The following is a 12121-nucleotide window of genomic DNA, read 5'->3' as shown; positions in this document are numbered from 1 at the left end:
AGAGACAGAGAGAGAGAGAGAGAGAGAGAGAGAGAGAGAGAGAGAGAGAGAATTAACAAGTAACCGGGATGCAGAGTAAGAGCAGCAAGTGAAAGCTAAAAAGAGAGGAGAGGGAAATGTCACCCAGTCGACCTAAAGAGGATGCTGGGAAAAAAAGAGGAACATTTTGGGTAGACCAGGATAAGAAGAGGTCATTTCAGGTAGAGGAAATCCATGTCCTGGGGCTTAGAAGCATGAAATAGCTTTGAGTAGCCAAGCCCTATGAGGGATGAAACAGAGAGTACAAAGACAGCCTTGAGCCCTACGAACTTCTAATAGCAAAGAGCTCTAAAGTGTAGAGAGGAGACAGGATTTATCCTGAGGGTGGTGGAAAGCTAATTAAACGCTTTCCCTAACATTTTAGAAGTGTGGACCAGGCAAGAGGGGATGGAAACTTCAGAGGGGATTCAGTAACAGAGGTCAGTAGGGTACCATGGCAACAGTAGGGAAAGGAAATGACAATGTCCAGGCATAAAAGGAAAAAAGACATGTTTAGAATAAACAATAAAACTATGGTCAGACTCAGGCTGGAGATACAGCTCAGCGATAAAGTGTTCACATTGCATGTATATGGACCTTTTTTTCATGCCTGTGCCCAGAAAAAAAAAAGGCGGGGGGATATTTTTTAAAAGGCATTTTAAAATAGGAATTATGATCTGATTCACATAGGTAATTCTGAGTCTCCTGGCTGTCAGACTACGAAAGTAACACTGAACATGTGACATTAACTCTAACAATATAGCCTAATATATAAAACAATCTCAACATGAAATGAAAGATTATTAGAATTGTTCTATTCTTTTTGATAAGCCCGTGTTGATTTTCCTACCCGTCTAAATTTTAGCTCACTGTATCTTTAGTGTTCAACTGCCACACGGATTAATGTCTGCCAGTGTGAAGACTTATAAAATAGAATCTGCAGTCAGTTGAATAAAGAATGGGAGAGCAATAGCTATCTCATATGGAATACACTAAAGATGCTAAATGGATAACCGATTAGATGGATGGATGGATGAATAAGAGGGTAGATGGGTGAATGGATGGATGGATCCATGGATAAGTAAGTGAATACGTAGGTGGATGGATAGGTCAGTAAATGGATGGATGGGTAGACAGGTAGGTTGGTAAGGGAGTGGATGGGTGGGTGGCAGCATGCATGAACAGAAAGATGTGTGTAGGGGTGTGTAGATCGGTAGGTGGATGGATACTGGTAACATGCATAATGAAATAATTCAATAAGCAGTTTTGACTGGAAATGATGCTTAGGGACGACCACAGTTAAGTGACAAACATGTGATACTGATTGAGAACACACATGTAAAACAAGAAAACTCAGAAGAAAAGGGAGTTACTCAGGGTGGTAATTCAGAAGAGTATCAGGCTAAGGAAGTCAGAGTGAAGTAGAAAAAAAAAAAAGGACAAAAAAAATCCAAACATAGGAGAAATGTGTTAGTCATCTTCCCATCATTGTGGCAAATCTCTAGGAGCTAAGTTTATATATTATCAAAGAAGCAGGGTCAGTTCCTGTAAGATGCTACTCACTATATTAAATGAACACTTTATTTTCTGAACCAGATGAATTTCCTTGTCAAGTAGAAAATAAATCTTTCAGGAAATTCTCCTCCCTCAACCTGTAGTCATTTCTTAGTCACAGAGTTATTTAGTAGAATGTGACAAAGGCCAAAGGGGCTGAAGGAAAGACCCCCAGCCATGTGGATACTGTAAACTACACATTGTTTATCTGGCCTGACTCTCTGCTGCTTGTCCCTTTATTCTGCATCTACTGAGACTCCCATATACCTACTTTGTCCTGCTACAGCCCCTCATGGAGATTCCTCAAGAAGTGTTCCCTTGGCTCAAGTTCCATTCAACTTAGACATCTTTTTTGTACTTTCAGAACCCATATCAGTTATAAGAACACAGCTATGATCAACCCCTCTCATAGACTAGTGGAACCCCAGGAAGTTTGCCTAGATTCAACACACTCCTGGTTCAGTTTTATTTCTGTTAAGTTTTTGCTGATCGTATGAACAGTAAGAATCAGTGGGTACAGAAGCCGATTACTTCCTATCCTCAGGACAACACCTTTGGGGATTTTCTAACTCTTCCATCCCTAAGTTTGCTTCGAAACACAAGCTTGATCGTTTCCAATTCTCATTCCTTAGGTCCATAGCAATCCTAGATACAATGGCCATTGGTGCCTATGGTTATGGTATAGAACATTCAAATGCAGATCCTTGAAAGAGTCATGAACTCAAAAGCTCTTTACTGTAACCTTCAATGCCTATCTCTGGGGTTTGTAAGTGTCTTGACTTCCTCAGTAACAGATACAAGAACAGGCTTGGGATCGATAGAGTCTTTCTGGGAGAGAAGAGGAGGCTATGAACCTAGGAGAGTATCAAATAGTGTCAAGGAGCGTACAAAGGAGAAATGCACCTGTTGAATACTACAGTGAATTGTCCACTTTTAGCAGACACCGAAGATGGCATTGTAATGTACATTCAATGAAGTAGAATATCCTTTCAGATCTATGACATCAAAAGCAAAACATAAAAACAGCAAAACATAAACTGTGCACAATAATATGAACAGAAATTGATGTTGTATACTTCTAAAGTATATGTCTATACATTAAAATCATATACAGTATAACAGTGATCAGCTCCAGTTGTTGAATTCAAACTTTTTCCTTTTCTTTTCCATACTCTGTTCCTTCATCTCCCACCCATAACTATTCTGTTTTTATATTTTTATGTAGTGGATCGTGTATCTTTCTGATAAGAACACTTTCAGACATTTTTTTCATGACCACAGAGATTTAAAGTACAATAGCTAGAAGACTCAAGGAAAAAGAAGAAGGTGATTATAATGATAGAAATGCCTTCACATTTATAACTGAAAGGACAGACTGGTAGAGAAGGAAAGCCTGGAGATATGATAGGAAGAAGGGCAAAGCTTAAAAGATAAGATCTATGGACAAGACTGCTGTGGTCTTCAAAAGACACATCTCTTTCTTTAAGGAAAAAGATGTATGGGCAGGTGCAAGCATTTACAGAAGAGTAGCAACAAGGTCTTGGAGAGGATGCGAAAGGTATGTGAACCTGCATCTTCCCAGATACAGAGGCTAGTCTCTGCAGAAGATCTGAGACAGAGCGACCATCATAGCTGCTATGAGACTGGAGAAGTTTTAGGAGACAAGAGATGCAGGCACTGCTATAACACTGACATAGGCAGTGCACTTTTGGAAAGGGACGTAGAGATAAATTCAAAATGCAAGTTTTCAGGGTCCACATAAGCAAGAGGAGGGGAAAGGGAGGGAGGAAAGGAAGGGCAGGTAGAGAGAGGGAGCATTACATTTACCTCAGTACCTCATCACCTCACTTAACAGCCAAATAGTGTACGTAAAACCTTTGCAGAGAAATGCCAAGAAGCACAAGAGCTTAAACGCATTTACATCTCCCTTTTTAATCACCGAGGTAAAAAAAGCTCTCTAGAATCATCTAAGTGACCCATAAATAACTAGGTTCCTTTTGTACCTGATGGCCTCTGGACAGCATATGCCATTCAAAGAAAACAGCCATCCTTTCTAGGAATTTTGGACCTTGAAGAGGTCTATAAAATAGTAATTGCAGTGCACTGGCTTCCTATTGTTCTTAGTGCTCTTTCCCTCAGCAGCAAAGGAAATGCTTCAGGTCTGATTTTGACCTTCCTAATAACAATGAGCAATGTCTTCCTCTGCAGGGGATGCTCTCGAGGCTTCCCCCATGCTTTCCTGTAGCCTGTTGATGTGACCTATACACTATCATTGTCCCCCAGAGATTCTATGCCCTTCTGACGGGGATTCTAGTTACATCTTTCTAGATAAGACAGTGAAATTCAGAAGCTGCCTATTTCTTTAGTTTATCCACTTCTCTCTTCTTAAATCTGAAAGCTACTGGAAAAACAGCTCTAGTCAAAGGTAATATATACACCCAGCATCTGACATCATTATCCAGGAAAAACAGCTGCAGGCAGATAGCACAGTGCCTTCAGCATGTACAGAGGTCTTGATGACACCGAAATGCTTTACAGATAGAAACGGATGAATCAGGATCAGATTCACAACAGACTTTTGTTTTGTCTCATTCATGCTTTGACCTTTAAGATACTGTTTCTGAAACATTCTATTATATTTTATATCACTGATGACATAGACCATTCTTCTTCTAGTCAATGATTTTCCTATTGTAAAGACCCATCATCAAACTCCATGGTCTGCACTGAGGAAATGACAATTCTGTCATGGTGATGTGTCAAGCCTGTATAAATAATAAATACTGCTGCTCTCTGGCAAACTCTGGATGCCAGATGATTGGCTGCATTTTTTATTCTTCATGAATGGTAGCCTGTAACTATTTGCTTCTGCAGAACTTCTCTGCAGCCTCCCTACCCCTACTTCAGTCCCAACACAAGCCCACTGGTTGCTTGTTCCCTATGACCACTGCCTTTCTAGATAGTCCTTTTCTTTCATTTTCCATGGCCATGTGTGTATGTGGCATGTATGTACGTGCATGTATATGCATGTTCGCATCTACATGGATGAATGTGAAGACTTGAAGTCAGAAATTACTAAGACAGAGTTTCCCAATCAAACCCAGAATTTGCTGGTATCGTGATACTTGATATCCAGTATGCTCCAATGATCCCCTATCTCTACTTGTAAAAGCTTACTATATAGGGATGCCACCTTGCCCACCCAGCATTCACGTGACCTCTGGGGATTTGTACTCTGTCCATGCTTATGTGGAGAAGACTTTAGCTGCTGAGCCATCTCCCCAGCCCCTCCTACAAACAATTTAATCTCAGAATTCTTTGCAGCTCTGTTGAAACTATACCCTGTTTACATGAGTCTGGGGAAGCCTAAATTGAGAGGACATTGGCAAGGACACAAAACTCATAAGTAACTGTAATTAAGACATTGCTTTCTTGAAAATTGTTAAGAAACGGAAAGCTTTAAACCTTCCTCTAAAATGACAACTATGTGAAATAGTAAAATAATTTCCATAACTTTCTAAAGTTTTAATTTTATCTGTGTGAGTGTTTTGGTTGATGGTAGCACATATATCCCTGGCCTGATATGAACAGAGTTAAGAAAAAAGTCTCAGATCCCTTAGAGATAGAGTCATTGACGGATGTGGGTACTGGAAATCAAATTTGGCTCCTCTACAAGAGCATTCAATGGTCTTGACCACAAAGAGCTGTCTTTCCAATACCAGGTTGTACATGTGTTAATTAGTTCAATTTGCCATTTCCAGGGTGTAGTTTCGGGGCAACATGTACAGAATAATTATATGTGATTTTATCTGTCAATTAAAATAAATGAATAAAAAGGAAGAGAAACAAAATGCAAAGAACTATTACCCATCCCATTAAGGGGAAAGGGATTTCTGTAGAACAGTGTATGAGGCATGCAATTCTGCAGACCAGAGGCAATGTTAATGTGCATTTGAGTCGCACAGAGAAAATATATTCAGCTTCTATTTGAGAGAGTCTGGAATGAATCAAGTGATCCTATGCTTCTAACATAGAGTTCAACGCTACACTAAGCCAGAACTGGAGTAGTTTGACTAAACAGTCGTATTGTCACATATTTGAGAAACAATTTTTAAACAACTGGCCCAAAACAATAACTCTATATACATATATAAAATAACTATTCTACTGCATGCCCACTATGTGTGCTCTCTGTCTCTGTGTCACTGATTTGTCTCTCTGTGCCTGTCTCTGTCTCTGTGTCTCTGCCCCTCTCTCTCCCTCTCTCTCTCCCTCTCCCCCCACCTCTCTCTCTCTCTCCCTGTATGTGTATGTGTGTGTTATATACCTGTTCCTGTGTGTTTGCATGTTTGTGTATGGAGTTCAGAGAATATCAGGTGTCTTTCTTCACTAGTGTCCAGCTTACTTTGGAGACAGGATCTCTCGCTGGGCTGGATTTCTCTGAATAATTTGAGTATCTAGCTAGTGAGTTGTAGATACCCTCTTATCTCTGTCTCTCTAGTGCTGAATTTAAAGATGGATTCCTTTCCTGGGCAACTTTATTTACCTGCCTTGGTATTTTATGGCGCCAGGGGTCTTGAATCCCTTTGCTCACACCTGATTACAGGATACTGAAGCCAAATGCTCTGCTTTTCAAGTTCCCCTTATCCCTCTGCACCCCGTTTTGAACACCTGACATGTATAAAACACAAGGTTAACAGGGATTTTACATGTCTTTTGGGAAAGCAAAAAGTAAACCTGCGCTCAGGCATGGCATGTTCCATGATTTTATTGGCCATAACATTTTCATAGTGAGAGCAGGTGGCACCTATAGAGACCCAGAACCAATGAGCCCCTTCCATGTGTCTTTCCTAGACAAAGGTTTTCCATGATGAATCCATATCAGAGACTTTGTTTGCAACCCCCTCTTCAGTATTCAAATGGACTTTGTACGCAATTCAGTGGCTTTTTAATGTACAGGTGTATGTCTGCCATAATTACTGTTACAGTTTTTTGAACATGGTAATAAGACTTCCCACAGTCTTTTTGGCTGTTTTCTGTTTCCACAGTTTTGTAGGTTTGGGGTGTTACACAGAAGTCAAATCACACAAGACCTGATCTTTGGCAACTGGCTTATGTAACTTAACAGAGCATTTAATTTGCAATGGGTGCAGCTAAATGCCTAGGACTTTATGTTGTTGCTGTTTAACTACATTTCATGAAAACAGGATGCTTTGTTCATTCTTTAGCGGACAAGATTTTTCACTTTCCACTTTTAGAAATGATGCAGCTAGAAATACGCTTCATCATGCTTTTGTGTCAGCAAGTGTTTTATTCCTCTTGAACAAACGACTAGAGTTGTGAATTCTAGTCCAATGATGCATCTAATTCGCTCATCAAGACATAACCAATCATTTCCTACATGGATGTACCTACTATGTGACACTCTCAACCAGCAAAGTATCTGGGCTCTCATTTCTCTACCCTCTGCCACCAGCATTCTGCTTTAGTTTGTCCCTGTCCTGGTGAGATAAGATCTCCCCATAGCTTAAGCTATTACTAGTGAGTTCCAATATGCAGGAACTTTCCATGGCTACTAACAGAATCTCTTTGGTGGATTGGTTCAATTTAGTTTCTTGTTCATGTAAACTGTTCATAGTGGCTCTTTCTATTGGTACATAGGATGGCAATGGAAAAACTACAGACCAACTTTGTAAACAGAAAAGGACTTAATAAGTCCATTGTGAGCACAGCAGTAAATAACATTTTAGGTAATTTCTGTTTCATTTTATAGTGCTCATGTAAATGCCTTTACTAACCTGAAGGTTTTCCATTAATTAAACTGAATTTCTATGGGTAGGGTCAACTTTGTCAATTTTTTAAAACTTTTCTTAAGTCATCACCCCCTCCCTTTCCTTACTGCCACACTTCTGAACACCACAGAAGGCTATTATAACGTTAAGAACAGATGGGAAAGGTTTCCACAAATGAGAAAGGCAAACCTACTTGCCTGAGGTGGTGAGGTGAGTAAACAGAGTTCTCATGAATGCTGATAAGTGAGATAAAGTGCTTGAGACAGATTAAAAATAGAAAGTGTTACTGCTAATCTTGTTTGGAAGGAAGAAAAACTTCTTTAGAGTAGGGCTAGCAAAGCACGTATGTAAGCCAACCTTGTTTTTATTTACTTTCGTAAAACAACCATACGAAACTGTTGAAGATGGAGAGCGAAGCATTCACAACCAGCAACCAGGTACATATGATTATATAGTTGAATTATTAACAGTCTTAATTATATAATCAAATTAAAAACAATCTGAGATTTTATAAGGAAGTGAGTTCTGTGTTTTCTTTTAACAAAAATATATTTTCAAAATGACCAATTTCATCAATAAACAAGGAAATAATTTTCTCTTCACCTACTTCTTTTGTGGATAGGCACTATTAAGAGGAAGAACCCTTGAATTCCTTCTGTCTTCCCTTTATTCATAAGGAGAGTATCTGTGGGTAATCACCATATCTAGAAAGTACATTATTTCTCTGAATCAAACAGAAGACTTCTCATTTCATTTTCCTGTTACTATTATTGTGGGTGTTGCTTGACTTTCTTATTAGATTTTCTAACATGATGCTGGTTTGGAATAACTATGTAAGACTGACTCAAATCAACTCCTTTCCCTTGACTAGATGGTGAACTAGAAATTCTTTCTGGTGGAATGAAGGAAACTTAAAATGTGTATTTGCTCCTCAGACCATCTGACCCCAGTGGGAGAGGATGCGCCTAATCTTGTAGAGAGTTGATGTACCAGGGATGGGGATGCTGGGGGGAGGGGGAGAGGTGGGTGGGTGGGAGAGCACCCTCTCAGAGGCAAAGGGGATGGGAATGAAGTAACGAACTCTGGGAAGGGGGACAGGGAAGGGGGAGCAACATTTGGAATATAAATAAATAAAATAATTCATTTACACACACACACACACACACACTTCTCACTGTGGGAGTAGGGGTATGTCTAACTCCTTTCCCTACTCAAAACCCTTTTCCTCATACTGAGTGGCCTCATCCAGGCTTGGTATAAGAGTTTATGCCTAGTCACTTTTTTAACCTATTCAATTTATATCTCCCTCACTGCCCACCTCCATGTCACCCTCCCACACAATCCTTCCCCCATCCTCTTCCCCTTCTCTTCTGATCAGGTGAGGGTCCCCTGGGTATCCTCCCACCTTGGCACATCAAGTCTGTTTGTGGCTAGGTACATCCTCTCCCACTGAGGCTAGACAAGGTAGCCCATCTAGAAATTATTTTACTTATATGTCCCTATATCCCACATATAGGCAACAGCTTTGGGGATAGCTCCAGCTCCAGTTTTTCAGGACCCCCATGAAGACTAAGCTACACTTCTGCTACATATGTGCGGCAAGGCCTAGGCCCAGCCCTTGTATGTTCTTTGGTTGGTAATTCCATTTCTGAGAGCCTCAGAGTTCCAGTTTAGTTGACTCTATTTTTCTTTCTATGGAGTTCTTATCCCCTTAGAGTCCATAATTCTTCCTCCCATTCTTCCATAAGAGTCCCTAAGCTCTATTCACTGCTTGGCTGTGGGTCTTTGTATCTGTTTGAGTCATTTGCTGGGTGGAGCCTATCAGAGGGCAGCCATACTAGACTCCTGTCTGCAAGCATAACAGAGTATTATTAATAGTGTCAGGGACTGGTGCTTGACCATGGGATGGGTTTCAAGTTGAGCCATTGGTTGGCCATTCCCTCAGTCTCTGCTCCAACCCCTGTGCCTGCATTTCTTGTAGACAGGATAAGTTTTGAGTCAAAAGTTTTGTGGGTAGATAGGTATCCCTGTCATTCCACTGGGGTTCCTGCCTGACTATAAGAGGTGTCCTCTTCAGGTGTCATATCTCCAATGCTGTGGCTCACAGCTAAGGTCACCTCCATTGATTCTTGGGTGCATCCCTTATCTCAGGTCTCTGTCTTATCCTGAAGATGCTCCCTACCTCACCACCTCTGTCAGTTTCAGATTTTCATTCATTTTTATGGCCACTTGACCATCTCCCTTATGCCTCTCACATCTGAATCTGAACATGCTCCTCCATTCCCTTCCTCAGTCCCTCTCTCTCTTAGTTCCCTCCCTCCATCTGCCTCTTAGGGTATTTGATTCCCCCTTCTAAGTAAGGTTCAAGCATCCTCATTTGTACCTTCCTCCTTGTTTAGTTTCTTTGAGTCTGTGGAATGTAACATAGTACCTGTATGTTATGGCCAATATCTATGATATAAGTACATACCATGCATGTCCCATTGGGACTGGGTTACCTCACTCAGGATAATAGTCTCAAGATCAATCCATTTGTCTGCAAAGTTCACGAAAATAGCTGAATAGTAGTCCATTGTGTAGATGTACCACATTTCTTTATCTATTCTTCAGTTGAAGAACATCTAGGATGTTTCCAGTTTCTGGCTATTATGAATAAAGCTTCTATGAACATAGTTAAGCATGTGTCTTTGTGGAATGGTAGAACATCTTTTGGGTATATGCCCAGGAGTGGTATAGCTGGATCTTGAGATAGAACTATCCCCAGTTTTCTGAAAAGATGCCAAATTAATTTTCAAAGTGGTTGTACAAGTTTGCACTCCCACCAGCAATAGAGGAGTGTTTCCCTTGCTCTACATCCTCACCAGCGAGAGCTCTCTCTTGAGTTTTTGATCTAAGCCATTCTGATGGGTTGTTATATGAAACCTCAAAGTTGTTTTGATTTGCATTTCCCTGATGACAAAGGACTTTGAGTATTTAGGAGCTTCTTGGCTATTAAAGACTATTGTAACTTGTTATGCTGTGTCTGGTTGACATCCCTGGGAGGCCTGCTTTTTTTCAAAAGGGAAATGGAAAAGAAGTGGATCTAGTGACTGGAGGGTACTGGGAGGAGTAGAAGGAGGGAGAGAAGAATAAATAAAAAGAAAAATAATAATGAAAAAGTGTTTGGTTTGTGGAGAATTTCAAAGTTATTTCACATAGACAATTTTAATGCCCTAAATTATTTTCAGTTATTATAACTGTAAACAAAAATGGGAGAGGAGGAAGGACAGCTGCTAAGCTTGTGTGTGATTGTCCCTCGAATAACCAACCTGTCCCCAGCTGCACTCAGTGAGAGTACTTGTTGACCAAGTTCTAGAAATGGCTCTTAAATAAAAATGGGTTTTTCTAGAAATTGTAAAACATAGTATATGCTTCCCTAATACAGCAATATCTTAAAAAAAATAAACAACTAATGGGAATCACAAACCAAAAGCACTATATTGCACAGAAAATATATCAAATGGAGTCCTTTCCATCTGTCGTTCAGTTCCCCACATACTGGGACAATGTTTTATTAGACAGAGATTGGACAAAGCTCTGCACGTCTTCCTTTGCTGACTTCATTTCTACAGACTCAGCGGATAACAGCAGTGACATAGTGATTCATTACGCTCTCTGTACTATGAAGGCTGGAAAAAAAAACAGTGAGCAAGTAGCAATTAGCATTTTTACTGTGTCTTCCAAGAACCATACTCTGTCTCTACATATCTACCCTACCCTGTATCAATTACGACTAATAGATTAGTATCAATGCTTACTAATAGATTGTAAAAATTATAGATTATTCTTTCCATTGCCAAATGGTTGATAGGAATTACCAACATATGCTTCTCTTTCATACATAATATATCTATGCCTATAAAGCCTATAACCCTGTTGAACTTAATTTCCTGAAGCTCAGATTCCCAGAGGAGCCATTCTAATACCCATTTATAAAATTCAGAATTTTGTTACATTAACACGCAGAAGAAGAGGTGACTAACTCTTAAAGCAAATAAATTTCAATGCTAATTTGGTCTTGAATTCAATTTGCCTTCCTTTTTATGCCTGGCCCTGCTCTCTAATTATACAATTAGGCCTGTGTTAAGGAGTCTATAATTGATATCAGAAGGAAAAGGAGAAAAATATGATAGACTGATCAAAACTGATTTGAGGTTTTACAATTGTTCATTTAATCACCAACTTGCATGATGACATGGTATGAGAAGTCATTATGCATACATGGCACGTATAGATAGCATAAATGATAGGCTTCCATATGTCTAATACTTTCAGGAAAAATTACCTCAAATATAACATATACTTTTCAATACAATGGTGGTAGTTATTGTGCCCATTTACAGACTGAGACTGGCTAAATTAACTAGCTGGAAAAAAATTACATGTAGAAAGCTGAAGGTTAAACTTTTATCTGATTCTAAATGCTATATACTTTTAAGATATAGCTTTTGGTTTGCTGTTAGCAGAACTGTTCCAAGTCTTTAGAATGATTAATCAGCATGAAGCCAGGGTGCACAACTGTAATCCTAGTACTCAAAAAGCTGAGGCAGAAGGGACATTGCACATCTGAGATCCAGGTCAATGTACCGAGACTCTGGTCGCAGTGTGCAAACAAAGCAATCAACATTAACTACTCATTGTTATGATTTGCATTTACAAATACAATACTACTCTTATGAGGTAAAAATGGAGAAAGAGTTCTTATTGATGTGTCATAT

The sequence above is a fragment of the Grammomys surdaster genome, unplaced genomic scaffold (assembly GCF_004785775.1).
Source record: "Grammomys surdaster isolate TR1022 unplaced genomic scaffold, NIH_TR_1.0 126906, whole genome shotgun sequence".
Classification (NCBI taxonomy): Eukaryota; Metazoa; Chordata; class Mammalia; order Rodentia; family Muridae; genus Grammomys; species Grammomys surdaster.
Note: the sequence above shows the minus strand (reverse complement) of the source record.